Source organism: Furipterus horrens, unplaced genomic scaffold (assembly GCF_987537825.1).
Source record: "Furipterus horrens unplaced genomic scaffold, mFurHor1.1.pri manual_scaffold_12, whole genome shotgun sequence".
Classification (NCBI taxonomy): domain Eukaryota; kingdom Metazoa; phylum Chordata; class Mammalia; order Chiroptera; family Furipteridae; genus Furipterus; species Furipterus horrens.
The window spans coordinates 20,910,284-20,920,911 of NW_028327182.1; the positions used below are offsets into that span (position 1 = coordinate 20,910,284).

Below are 10,628 nucleotides of genomic sequence, written 5' to 3' on the forward strand. Positions count from 1 at the left end.
AAAATGTAGGCTCTGAAGTATTTTTTAAAATAGAAAACTCAACATCAGTACCATTTATTTTATGAATGGCAAATTGGATTTGATAGTTCTTATATATAATATAAATAAACCAATATTATGTTTAATATTCAGGGCAAAACGTTGCTGTTTTTAAATATTCTCATTTTTCTTTTCCTCCACAAACAATAATTTTATAAATATGAGGATACCAATTCTACATATTATCTAGTGGCTACAGGATTCAAATGACACAATTGTTCTGGAGCCATATTGTAAACTATAGCACATTAGTAAAATGTCTGTTGTTTTAATTATCATAACTTGGTTGAAACAATCTATTAAAGCATTAATCCTCAGTTACTGGGATAGAGGGGAGGCACCGTGAAACTACTGCTCTTGTAAGAAATAGAGGTAGAAATTACAAGCTGCTCCACAGCCCACTGAACCATGATCTTGGAGTTCACTCATCACTCTTGGAAACAGCACTCCCCCCCCTTCCTTCCTCTTCCACACCTCTTTTTCTTTCCCTGCTTCCTTCTGTGCCTGTACCTGATTGATTGTTAAGGCTCCAGTGACTTTAATTAGGTTCTCTTTCTGGCATATTCTCTAGCTCTAAAATCTAGAGGAGTAGTTAGGCTATTTATTTATTGTCAGATTCCTTCCCCCCAGACCTACAAAGGGTTAAGGTCCCTAAAAGGTTAAATTATTTGTAAGAGGATATTTTATTATTCAAATTATATGCATGATTCAGAACTCAGAAAGGCACCACTGCACAGACTACCTCCTGCATTAAACCAATATAGTTACTCTACCATCCCTGGGCAATCGCTGCCATCTTAAAAGCATTTTATGGAGCCTGTGTAATATTATCATTAAAAGAAAACCACCTAGGACACTTATGGAGACTGTTTTTACATAACAAACACCATACTAAGTTATTTACTTAATAGTCTCAATTGAAACCCTCAACAACCCTGCAAAGTAAATTTTTATTCCCATTATAGAGGTGAGAAACTGAGGCTCAATAAAACTACGGTAATTTGTCCCCAAACTATGCATCAGATAATGAATAGGGGCAAGATTCAACAATTTTGAATGACACCAAACCATCACACTACATTAAGGGAGTTTATTTGCTTGTTAGTTGTGCAACCATTCACTATATTTCAACCTTGATGTGCTTATGACCATAAAGAAAAATAATAATCCTCTTAATGCTATACAGAGGTCTAATTCTCTATATAATCTTCTAATGTGTGTAATAATTTCCAGGGTTTTTTTTCTTTCCTTTCTCAGAATTCATTTCATTGCTATTGTCCCCCCCCCCCATCATAATCTGTCAAACTTCCCTATTTCCTCACTGTTCGCCTTATGTGAGGACCCTTATTGCACTTGCCTCCCCCATTCCTACTGTCACTTAGGCCTGGCCCAGATCTACCCAGTAGCATGTGTAGAGCTTTTGTTCAAGGTGCCCTCCCTGTAACAGACTCTTCCTACCTAAGGCAAGGCCCCCATTTCTATCTAAAATATCCTCTTTTTTTTTTTCTTTTAACTAGGCTTACTCTGGTGTATACAGACTTTGAAAAGTCTCCTGTGTTGTAAATTGTTCACTATTTTTTCTCTCCTTTTTTGCACCTATTCACATAATATCTTCAGAATTTTCTATAACTCTATTCAAGAACAATCATTAGTTTATAGTTCAATGATTTACACTAGTATTTTGTCTTTTGATCTCTCTCATTTCCCTTTTTGACTGTGAACTTTTCAAATAGCAGGAGCTATTATTTCTTCAACTTCCCATAATTTCCAAAACATTTATTTGTCCTTAATGAGTACCTTAATGTTGATGACAATAGAGGAACTCAGCAGGAACTCATGTTTTATTTATAAGAGAGAATGCTCAAATTAACAAGACTTGTAGGTACATCAAGGTTTTTCCAAAAGTCATAAAAATAAGGAAAAATATATATGCAGTCATGGAGTTTATTTCTCTTTAAAAGTTTAGCATGCATTCTATTTGAATAGAAAATCCAATTTGATTATCTGTTGAAATTAAAGGTATTTGTCATTTTACAAATTAAAGCAGAAAATAATTTTCAACATCTGTATTCTCCTGTTTTGATGTCATAAAAATACTCAGCAAAATTTGACATGATTTTCCAGATGTTACAGTAAAAACTATGAGGTTAGGTGCCCCCCGCTTTTGTCCAAGTAAAGTGAACTGAGTCTCTTTTCCCATTATGCACTTTTGTAAGTTAGTTGAATCGTAGAGTCAAATTGTAGGAAGTTCGAGACACGATCAGCCTCTTCTAAAAACAACTCATGTGAATTCGTAAGCTTGCTAATATTATGAACTATTTCATCTACCTTAAACAGGTAATTAGCTCATTTGCCAAGAAAAAAACTGACTGCCAAAAACATACCTCTAACCTTGATCTTTGAAGTAGTCTGCTGAGTCAAGTTCACAGCCTGGTTGCACCATCTGGGATGCTCATTCTTCCCCTACAGGTTACTTTTTAAAATCACTGATTCAGCTACTCCAATCTGGGCATCTAACCAAAACCACATATTTTGGGTTCCTTATACACTCTTTCCTCCCTCTATGCTCTCCTTCCTCAAGCAATGTAGTTCACAGTAGTTAGCAGCGGCTTTACTAAATGTCTATTTAATTTCACACAATGTAGAGGTGTGCTCAGGAACAGGCCGCTCCACCTCATCCTTTTCTTCATTGATGATTCTTTTGAGACACCCTGCACTGGGCACAATGATTCTGCTCATGAACGGCAGTGGAATTAACTATAGTTGAGGAAACCCCACTGAAAAAGCTAAGCACACAAAGTGAGCATCATAAGCAATTTAAAAAATCCACCTGTTTTGGAAAATAATGGCTATCTGTTCACCAAAATCCATTTCCTCCTGGTGATGCACAAGAAAGCACTTCCAACTTTTCCTTATAGCTAAATTTTACCATGAGACTGAATCTTAAGCACTGGAAGTGTGGTCAGAAATACTGCCTGTGGTCAGAAACAGGTGTCTCCCGTGTAATTACCATGGCTTTGCCTCATCTGGAATTGAGATGATCTTCCAGAGCACATCCCTAAATCTGTTCAACATGATAGATCCACATGAAGATAGCAGTTCAAGTTCCTGATTTATTATTTCAAGGTAAGCCACCCAACAGAAAGAGCCACACCAGCTGTTACATGAGGAAAAATAAAACTTAACTTGTGCTAAAATGCAATACCTAAGTGAAGAGGTTTGTCTATCAGAACCTGGTGTTTTCTTAATACAGAAATTTGTACCATGAAGTGAGATGCTTCCATAGCAATAATCTAAAATGTGGGACATTAGTTTAGTGTTCAGATGTTGGCAGTGCACTAATAGCAGAGACCCATGTTATGCAGTGGCAGAGCATTTGGTGAAGATGCATCTGCTTGCAGGATGGCCAAAACATATTGACCCATTCCTGAAATATTAATAAAACAAAACAAAAAACTCACAAAACAAAGAAACAAACATTGCCTGAATGCACTAGAGATGGAGTAAGAGCAGATAGATCCTGGAAATGAGTCAACACTTGGAAGAAGAGAATGGTCTCAAGGAGAATTTCCCATTTTCATAGCTTTTAACCCAAGAATATGCTTCAGGGGGTGATGTGTAGTGTGACTAAAACTCTGATAGAAAACTCACAGTCTTTCTGGGATGAAAAAGTAGCAGCTAGGTTTTGTGCAACCATAACTGCTGCAAAGTTAGAAGGAATCCTGGGAAACAGATCCTGAGAGCTGGACCTCAAATTCTGCATGTAAACTCTACCCAAATCTCTGGCTATTCTCTGAACCATATGTGGGGAAGATGCCAAGCAGCATAACTAATAATTCAAGAACTAAAATGTTATTTTAACTCTTACCCAAAGGAGAGAGTTTTCAGTTTGAGTCACACTAAACTACTACTACAAGGGGGAAAAAAAGGGGTGTGTGTGTGTGTGTGAAACAAGACTTGTCAAAGCAATGTGATAACATTCAGACTCTCCACAAAAACTATCCAAAATATCCAGGATACAACCCCAAAATATTCAAAATATAAAGAAGCAAAAAATATATAATTCATTCTTAAGAGAAAAGACAATTGATAAAGACTAACTCTAAGATGTTGAATTTAGCAAACAAAAATTTTAGAACAGCTTCTATAGCTAAGCTCATAGAAATGAAGAAAAATATGATTTTAATGAGTAAAAAGTACAGAACAATCTCAGCAGGGTAATAGATACTTTAAAAAAGTCTATGGAAATTCTGAAACTAAAAACAGTATCTAAAATTAAAAATGCCCTGGGATAGGCTTAACAGCAGAATAGAGAAGGCAAAGTAGCCCCTGAACTTGAAAACAGATTGGTAAAAATTAGTTAGTCTGAAAAACAAAAGAAAATGAAAATAGTTCCAGATATCTGTAGAATAATATCAAAAGGAAGAACATATGTGTAATTAGTGTCCCAGGAGAAGATAAAATATAGGGAGGAATAAAATATTGAAGAAATAATGGCCAAAATAGCCCTAAGTTTTGGAAAGACGTAAATTTACAATCTAAGAAGCCTGGTGAAATCCAAGAGACACAAATGCATCTATAACCATACTTAGGCCGATCATAGACAAACTGCTGACCAAAGTAAAAGAAAACATCTTTAAAATAGCCAGGAAAAAGTGATAGATTACATACAGAAAAAAACAATTTCAGAGACTTAGAACTTTTCAGTCAGAAACAATGGAGAGTAGAAGAGAGGGTTACAACATCTTTAAAATATTGAAAATGTGCTAAGGGGTGGGGAGTGTCAGCTTAGGATCCAGTGAATCTTTCAAGAATTAAGGCAAAATAAAGACATTTTTAGATAAAAGTAAGCTAAGAAAAAATACCCAGTAAAGCCATCATCTGTTAAACTAGAGAGCAGATCGCATGTCTTCTATGCCCAAGACCTAGCAGAAGTGGTAGGACTCAGAATAATCATGTATGCCTGCTCTTGTGTTTTATTCTTTCAGCAACGTATTACAAGAAGGATATAAAGTCAGAAGACTGGGTGGTTTGCAAGCAAAAATGCAAGAGAATAGGAAGAGCCCAGAAATTTAAGACTTTTAAAGGTTAGAGCAGCTAGTTGGAATTTAAGTGAGTGAGAAATGAAGTGCTATTTCATTAAGTTCCTGGGATTTTTAGATATTTCTTAATAGCCATTAGGTGATAAATTTTCTTCATTTGATGAGTGTACATCTTTGTGCATGGGCAAATCAGGGTAAAGAGTTTACAGATTCTAGCTTGCTTACATCACCCAATTTTTGGACACTATTTTATGTTCATTTAGTACTTCGGAGAATTGGGACAACTTTATATACCATTTTAGTAATTGTTTTTTCAGATTTATGCTCCTATACCCCTTTTTAAATCACTACTATTTATAGAAAGACAGTTTAATGTACGTTGTTGATATAAATAAAATAGGAAACCTATTAGATCTATAATATGAGCAAATAACCATCATAAAATGGGCTTTTATTTCATTATTACCTACAGGGTAAAGGGTGTTTTCTTATAGACTTGCTAGTAATATTTAGACTAAAAATGGAGGCCCAATTTTCTAGAACAGTCTTAAAGAGTTGTGTTAAAAGCAAATAAATTGGAGTGATTTATTGATGCAATTTCCTTCTTCAAATAGATTTATTATTAAAAATAATTTTAATAATACATTGTTCAAATTATTCAAATTGAATGAGTTTTTAAATTATTTATGATTATTTTATTTCTTTAAAAATATAGTATTTATTTTTAAAGTAAAGTGAATAATCATTTTTATTTCCACATGTCCTCTCTTCTCCTAAATAGTTCAAGCCCTGGATGTTTGTAAGAAAATAGCTCTAGTTATTAGAGTCTATGAAGAGCTTTCTCCAAACAGGAGATTAGTTAATCCTATCTATTCTGTGAAGTACATAAACCAGAAAATATTGCTAACATGTTTTAATATAAGAGAAATATAGCCTCATTACTTAAATAGGGTACTAATTTCTAGTTAATCAAATATCACCAGTTGAGTGAAGTCTTAATTCATGACAGACAGACATGAAATAGTTTTATTTTTCTATAATGACTACTCCCCCTTTGTCCACTAGGCAGCTATAATAGCTCTTAAATCACGTCTAGTATTAAAGAACCAATCTAGAGTAAAACCTCAATGTCATCTCCTCTGACCTCCCTGACTCAAGCTTTGCCAAAGCTGGAGAAAACTTCTGGGTGGATAGGGTATGGACAATCCCTTATTGTCCTAGTTTCTTCATGTTAGCAGGGAGGAAAACTACGGTGACATGCCTTTTCCAATAAATTTACCTGCAACCTTTTGGGTGACTCTTATTTTAAATGCCCCTTTACAGCCTGTCAGTGACAGGTAAGAAATACTCTGCCATTTGTTGTGAAAACCTTGTAGGTTTACCAAATGTAGAGGCGTGACTGTGCCAGGAAGCCCTCCACTAATCACTTTCGGACTACATGCTGCCGGACAGTCCTGGACACGTGTAAGCTCCTGGAATAGAGGATAGGGTAGTGAGACATCCCACGTGTGCAGTGGAGGTACAGGGGGGAATCCCTCACCCCTGCCCAAATTGCAAGTAAATTCAATAAATAGGCATTTTCCTAGTAGACCCTAGCTGATGCTAAGTGTTGAAACAAAATTTCTGTTTGAGCTAAAATTCCCTAATTTGCAATGCTAAGATGTATTAATTCATTGTAAACTATTTTAGACTTTAAACAAATGTTAGGCTAAAGAGCTAAACTAAAAAAAAAAGGCAAACTCTTAAAATATCTTCTATAATGACCAATAAATTATGAAACATAAATTCATAAAAACTTTATATAGAGAAAATCTAACACTTATGACTTTATCAGAGTTATGTCTGATAGAGAAACTTAAAAAATGTATTTTGTTATATATAACAATTATGCCCAGACTGGGGAAAAACATTGTATACCATACAAGATATGCAATATGGTCAGTAACAAATTGCATATTTAACACAAAAAAAATATGTCAATTCTTAATAATTAATAGTATCTACAAATTATAAAATACCTTTATGGATCAGATATGTAATTACTATTTTTCCTTTAACATGATCCTGTTAACTTGTACTACACTTTTGTGAAGAAACTATTCTTACCTCCGCTTTCTACATAGGTAATTACGATTCTAAGGAACTTGCACAAGATCACATATTCTAATGAGTAGTTCAAATTAGTATTTAAACTCATGTTTTTTGACACAAAAGCCCATTCTATTACCACAATTCTTACCTTCAGATGAGCTGAAAAGCCAGCTTGTTCTAAAATGCATTCCAGTCTTTGCATATCAATTTAAGAAATGTTTATCGAAAATATTTTGCTCAGCGAGGCAGCAAGTAAGTAAAGTTATTGAGTAGATTATCATTGAGAGTGAAAAGCTACCACTTCCAGTATATCTGAGCATCCCATCTAAGTTTGTGCATCATTCCCTCACTTGACAGGAGCCCCCATCAGCATCCTGGCACAATGCAAAGGGCATGGACCCCACAGCCAGGAGGACCTGGGGATGAATCTTGGCATTGTTATCTACTATTTGCATGACTAGATTCATACCTTGAAACATAAGTTACATCATTTGTAAAATGATGTTATGAATACATATTTTATTTAAAGGTTAAAAATAATAAGTATAATTCACCTAAGATAAAGCCTGATAAATCACACAGTGTGATGGATCCTCAATTAATAGTAAATATAATTATTATATTGAACATGTAATGGTAAGTTTTTGTTGCATAATTAAAACATGTTCTCCATCAAGGGGGTGGAGGGAATTAGCAAAAAGGGAAAAGGACTCGTGGACATGGACCTACATGTGGTGATTGGTAGGGGGAGGAGGGTGTGAAGGGACTAAGTGGTAATGGAAAAAAATACAATAAATATTAAACAAAGAGGATCCAAGATAGTGGAGGAGTAAGGGGAACCTACACTAACCTCCTCCCAGGACTAATCTGGAATTACAACTAAATTGTAGAGAAATCATCCAGAATAACCAATAGCTGGAGAGAAGCCTTATAACCATGGACAGACAGAAGAAACCACTTCATCACAATGTGACTGCTATAGAGTGCAGAGGAGATGTTAGAGGGCTGGCTGGGCTCCCATGGGTGGCATCTGACATGCTGGAAGGAAATTTCAGTGGCTGAGGGGATCCCTCTGAGAAGTGTGAGGTCTAAACCCCAAGCTGGGCTCCTCATCCTACAGCACCAGAGGTGGAAAGAAACCCAGACAACATCCAGCTGTGAAATGTGGCAGGGAGATAGCTGAAGACACAGAGACTCTTAAAGGGCCAACACATTAAATTTAGTTTGCAGCCACTTACTCTGTGCTTTGGCAAAGTGGGGGGTGGGGGGGGAGTGAACTAGAGATGATTGTGGAGACTGTGGGGATGGTGACTTTGGGGAGAGACCTGAGGGAGCAGCTGCCAGATCCCTGTGCTGACTCATCCCCCATAGTACAGGAACCATCTTGTTCAGGTAGACAACTCCCTCCAAGTGGCATCAGCCTGAGAAGAAGCAAGAGCCCCACACTCAGGAATTACACTACCCCACCCTATGGTTTTTAAGCCTGACTGCTGATTACAGATTGACTAGATTAACAACTGACTGTGGATTGCTGGCAGTCCCAACAGACTGCCTAGGGCTAGAGTGTGACACCATCTGACATTGCTAGAGGCAGATCCAGAAAGATAAAACAGTGGTAAACACTAGATTCTACTGAGACAAATTCCACCATGATCTTATTCATGATTTATATTATTTTCTCTCCTGCATAGCCTTTTTTTCCCTCTGAGGAATACAGAAACATTTTTATTTTTTCATTTAATGATGTAAAACAAATGCTAATGACATATATTAACATATAGCTTTTCTTTCACGTTTACAACTCAACAGACTGGAACTGCTTTAATTGCAATATGGATCATATTGTATTAGTATTTAAAAAGTTTATTCCAACCCATTTCTTCTTTTATACTCTAAAACGTCTTCATTATGTTGCCTGATGAGATAGATCCACAAGAAGATGGAAGTGCCCAAGGTCAACCCAACTTTCAGGCAGAGAGGTTTGTCATGAAGTGGCTGCCACATGTAGAACTTGGGCCGTGCTGGCGAGCCGCTCGAGAGCGGGGCTGGGGCCAGTAGCCTGGAGAAGGGCTGCAGCAGCATGGAAGATGCCATCTTCCTGGGCTGGGCTCCACTCCCCTGATTGGGCCTCTCCTTCAAGGAGTCCATGCCAGGCCAAGTGCCCCTGGTGGGAGGAGGTGTGGAACTTGCCAGCTCTGCAGCTGCGCCTCACTGAGGCTTCAGCTGAGAATCAATCTCAGTTACAGCCAGGGACTCCTAGTCCTCCGCCCCATATCCTGTTTGTCTCCTGCAGAGTTTTTTAACAATCAGTTCTTGTCTTCCAAGTTTGTGCCTATTAGGTCACTAGTTTTTATATTATAGTTTACTTCAAATCTCATTTTTGGCTCCTCCCTTCTCTTACTCCATTCTACCGTCTTCTTTCCTTTTATTTTTTATTTTCATTTTAAATTGTATGTTCTCTCTTACTACAACTTGATTTCATTCTGCACTCTTACTATTTATCCCCCCTTCAGCCTCTCAAAACCATTTCTCTTGTCATTAGACATCTCACATTCTTTTTTTCTTCTTAAAATACCCTTATTCTCTCTCCATCTTTACAATTTTTGCTCGTTGGTTGTTGATATGGTGGTGATTATTATATTTCTTCAATTTTCTTTCTAGAGCTTCTCTATTTTTTGTGTTTCAAATATCAAACTTTACCATTCTCCTCTTCTACTCCATTTTGCCTTCCTCCTGTCCTTTCTTCCTTTTTTTTAAATTTTAATTTTTTCCTGTCCTAGTCTTACTCTTAGTATTCCTTATCCCTCTATACTCTCAAAATCACTTTTGTTTCCTCTAGACATCTCTTAAGCGTTTCTTTCTTTCTTTGTTCCCTCTTATTCCCATCCCAACTATATTAATCTTTGCTCATTTGTTGTTATTAGTGTTGTGATGCATATTTTTCTCCAACTTGGTTCCAATTTTTTCTCTCTCTTGCTTTATCTTTTTAAATTTATGTTTAAACCTAATATGTTTCTCTTCTCTTACTTCATTACAACTTCTCCCTTCCCTTTTTTATTTATAATGTAAAGTTTACTTTCTCTCTTTGCTTTGTCTCTATTCCCTACTCTTATTATTGCTCCTCACTCTACCCTCTCAAAGTCATTTTTCTCTCAGTTAGTCATCTCCTATTCAGTATTCCTTTCTTATAACAACCTTATCTCTTTACACCTGTATTAATATTGCCTCATTTGCTGCTGATAGTGTGATTGTGGGGTTGGAGATATACTTTCAGGTGTGGGTTTATTTCCTGGGCTGTTTGATTTTATTCTGGCAGCATCTGTATAAAAGCATACAAGACATGGTGGGCAGAGTGACTCTCAGTCAGCCAGCCAGAGGAAAGGACCCACCAAAGAACAATTCAACAACAACCAAAACCCAATTACAACCAAAGAGCCCACATGAATGGCATAAAGG

General features: G+C 36.5%; 1 pseudogene; it reads right to left on the reverse strand.

The window, feature by feature from the left end:
* Nucleotides 1-9,035: 9,035 nt before the first annotated feature.
* LOC149995937 (NADH dehydrogenase [ubiquinone] 1 subunit C1, mitochondrial pseudogene) lies at nucleotides 9,036-9,266 on the reverse strand (annotated as a pseudogene).
* Between the last annotated feature and the right edge of the window lie 1,362 nt (nucleotides 9,267-10,628).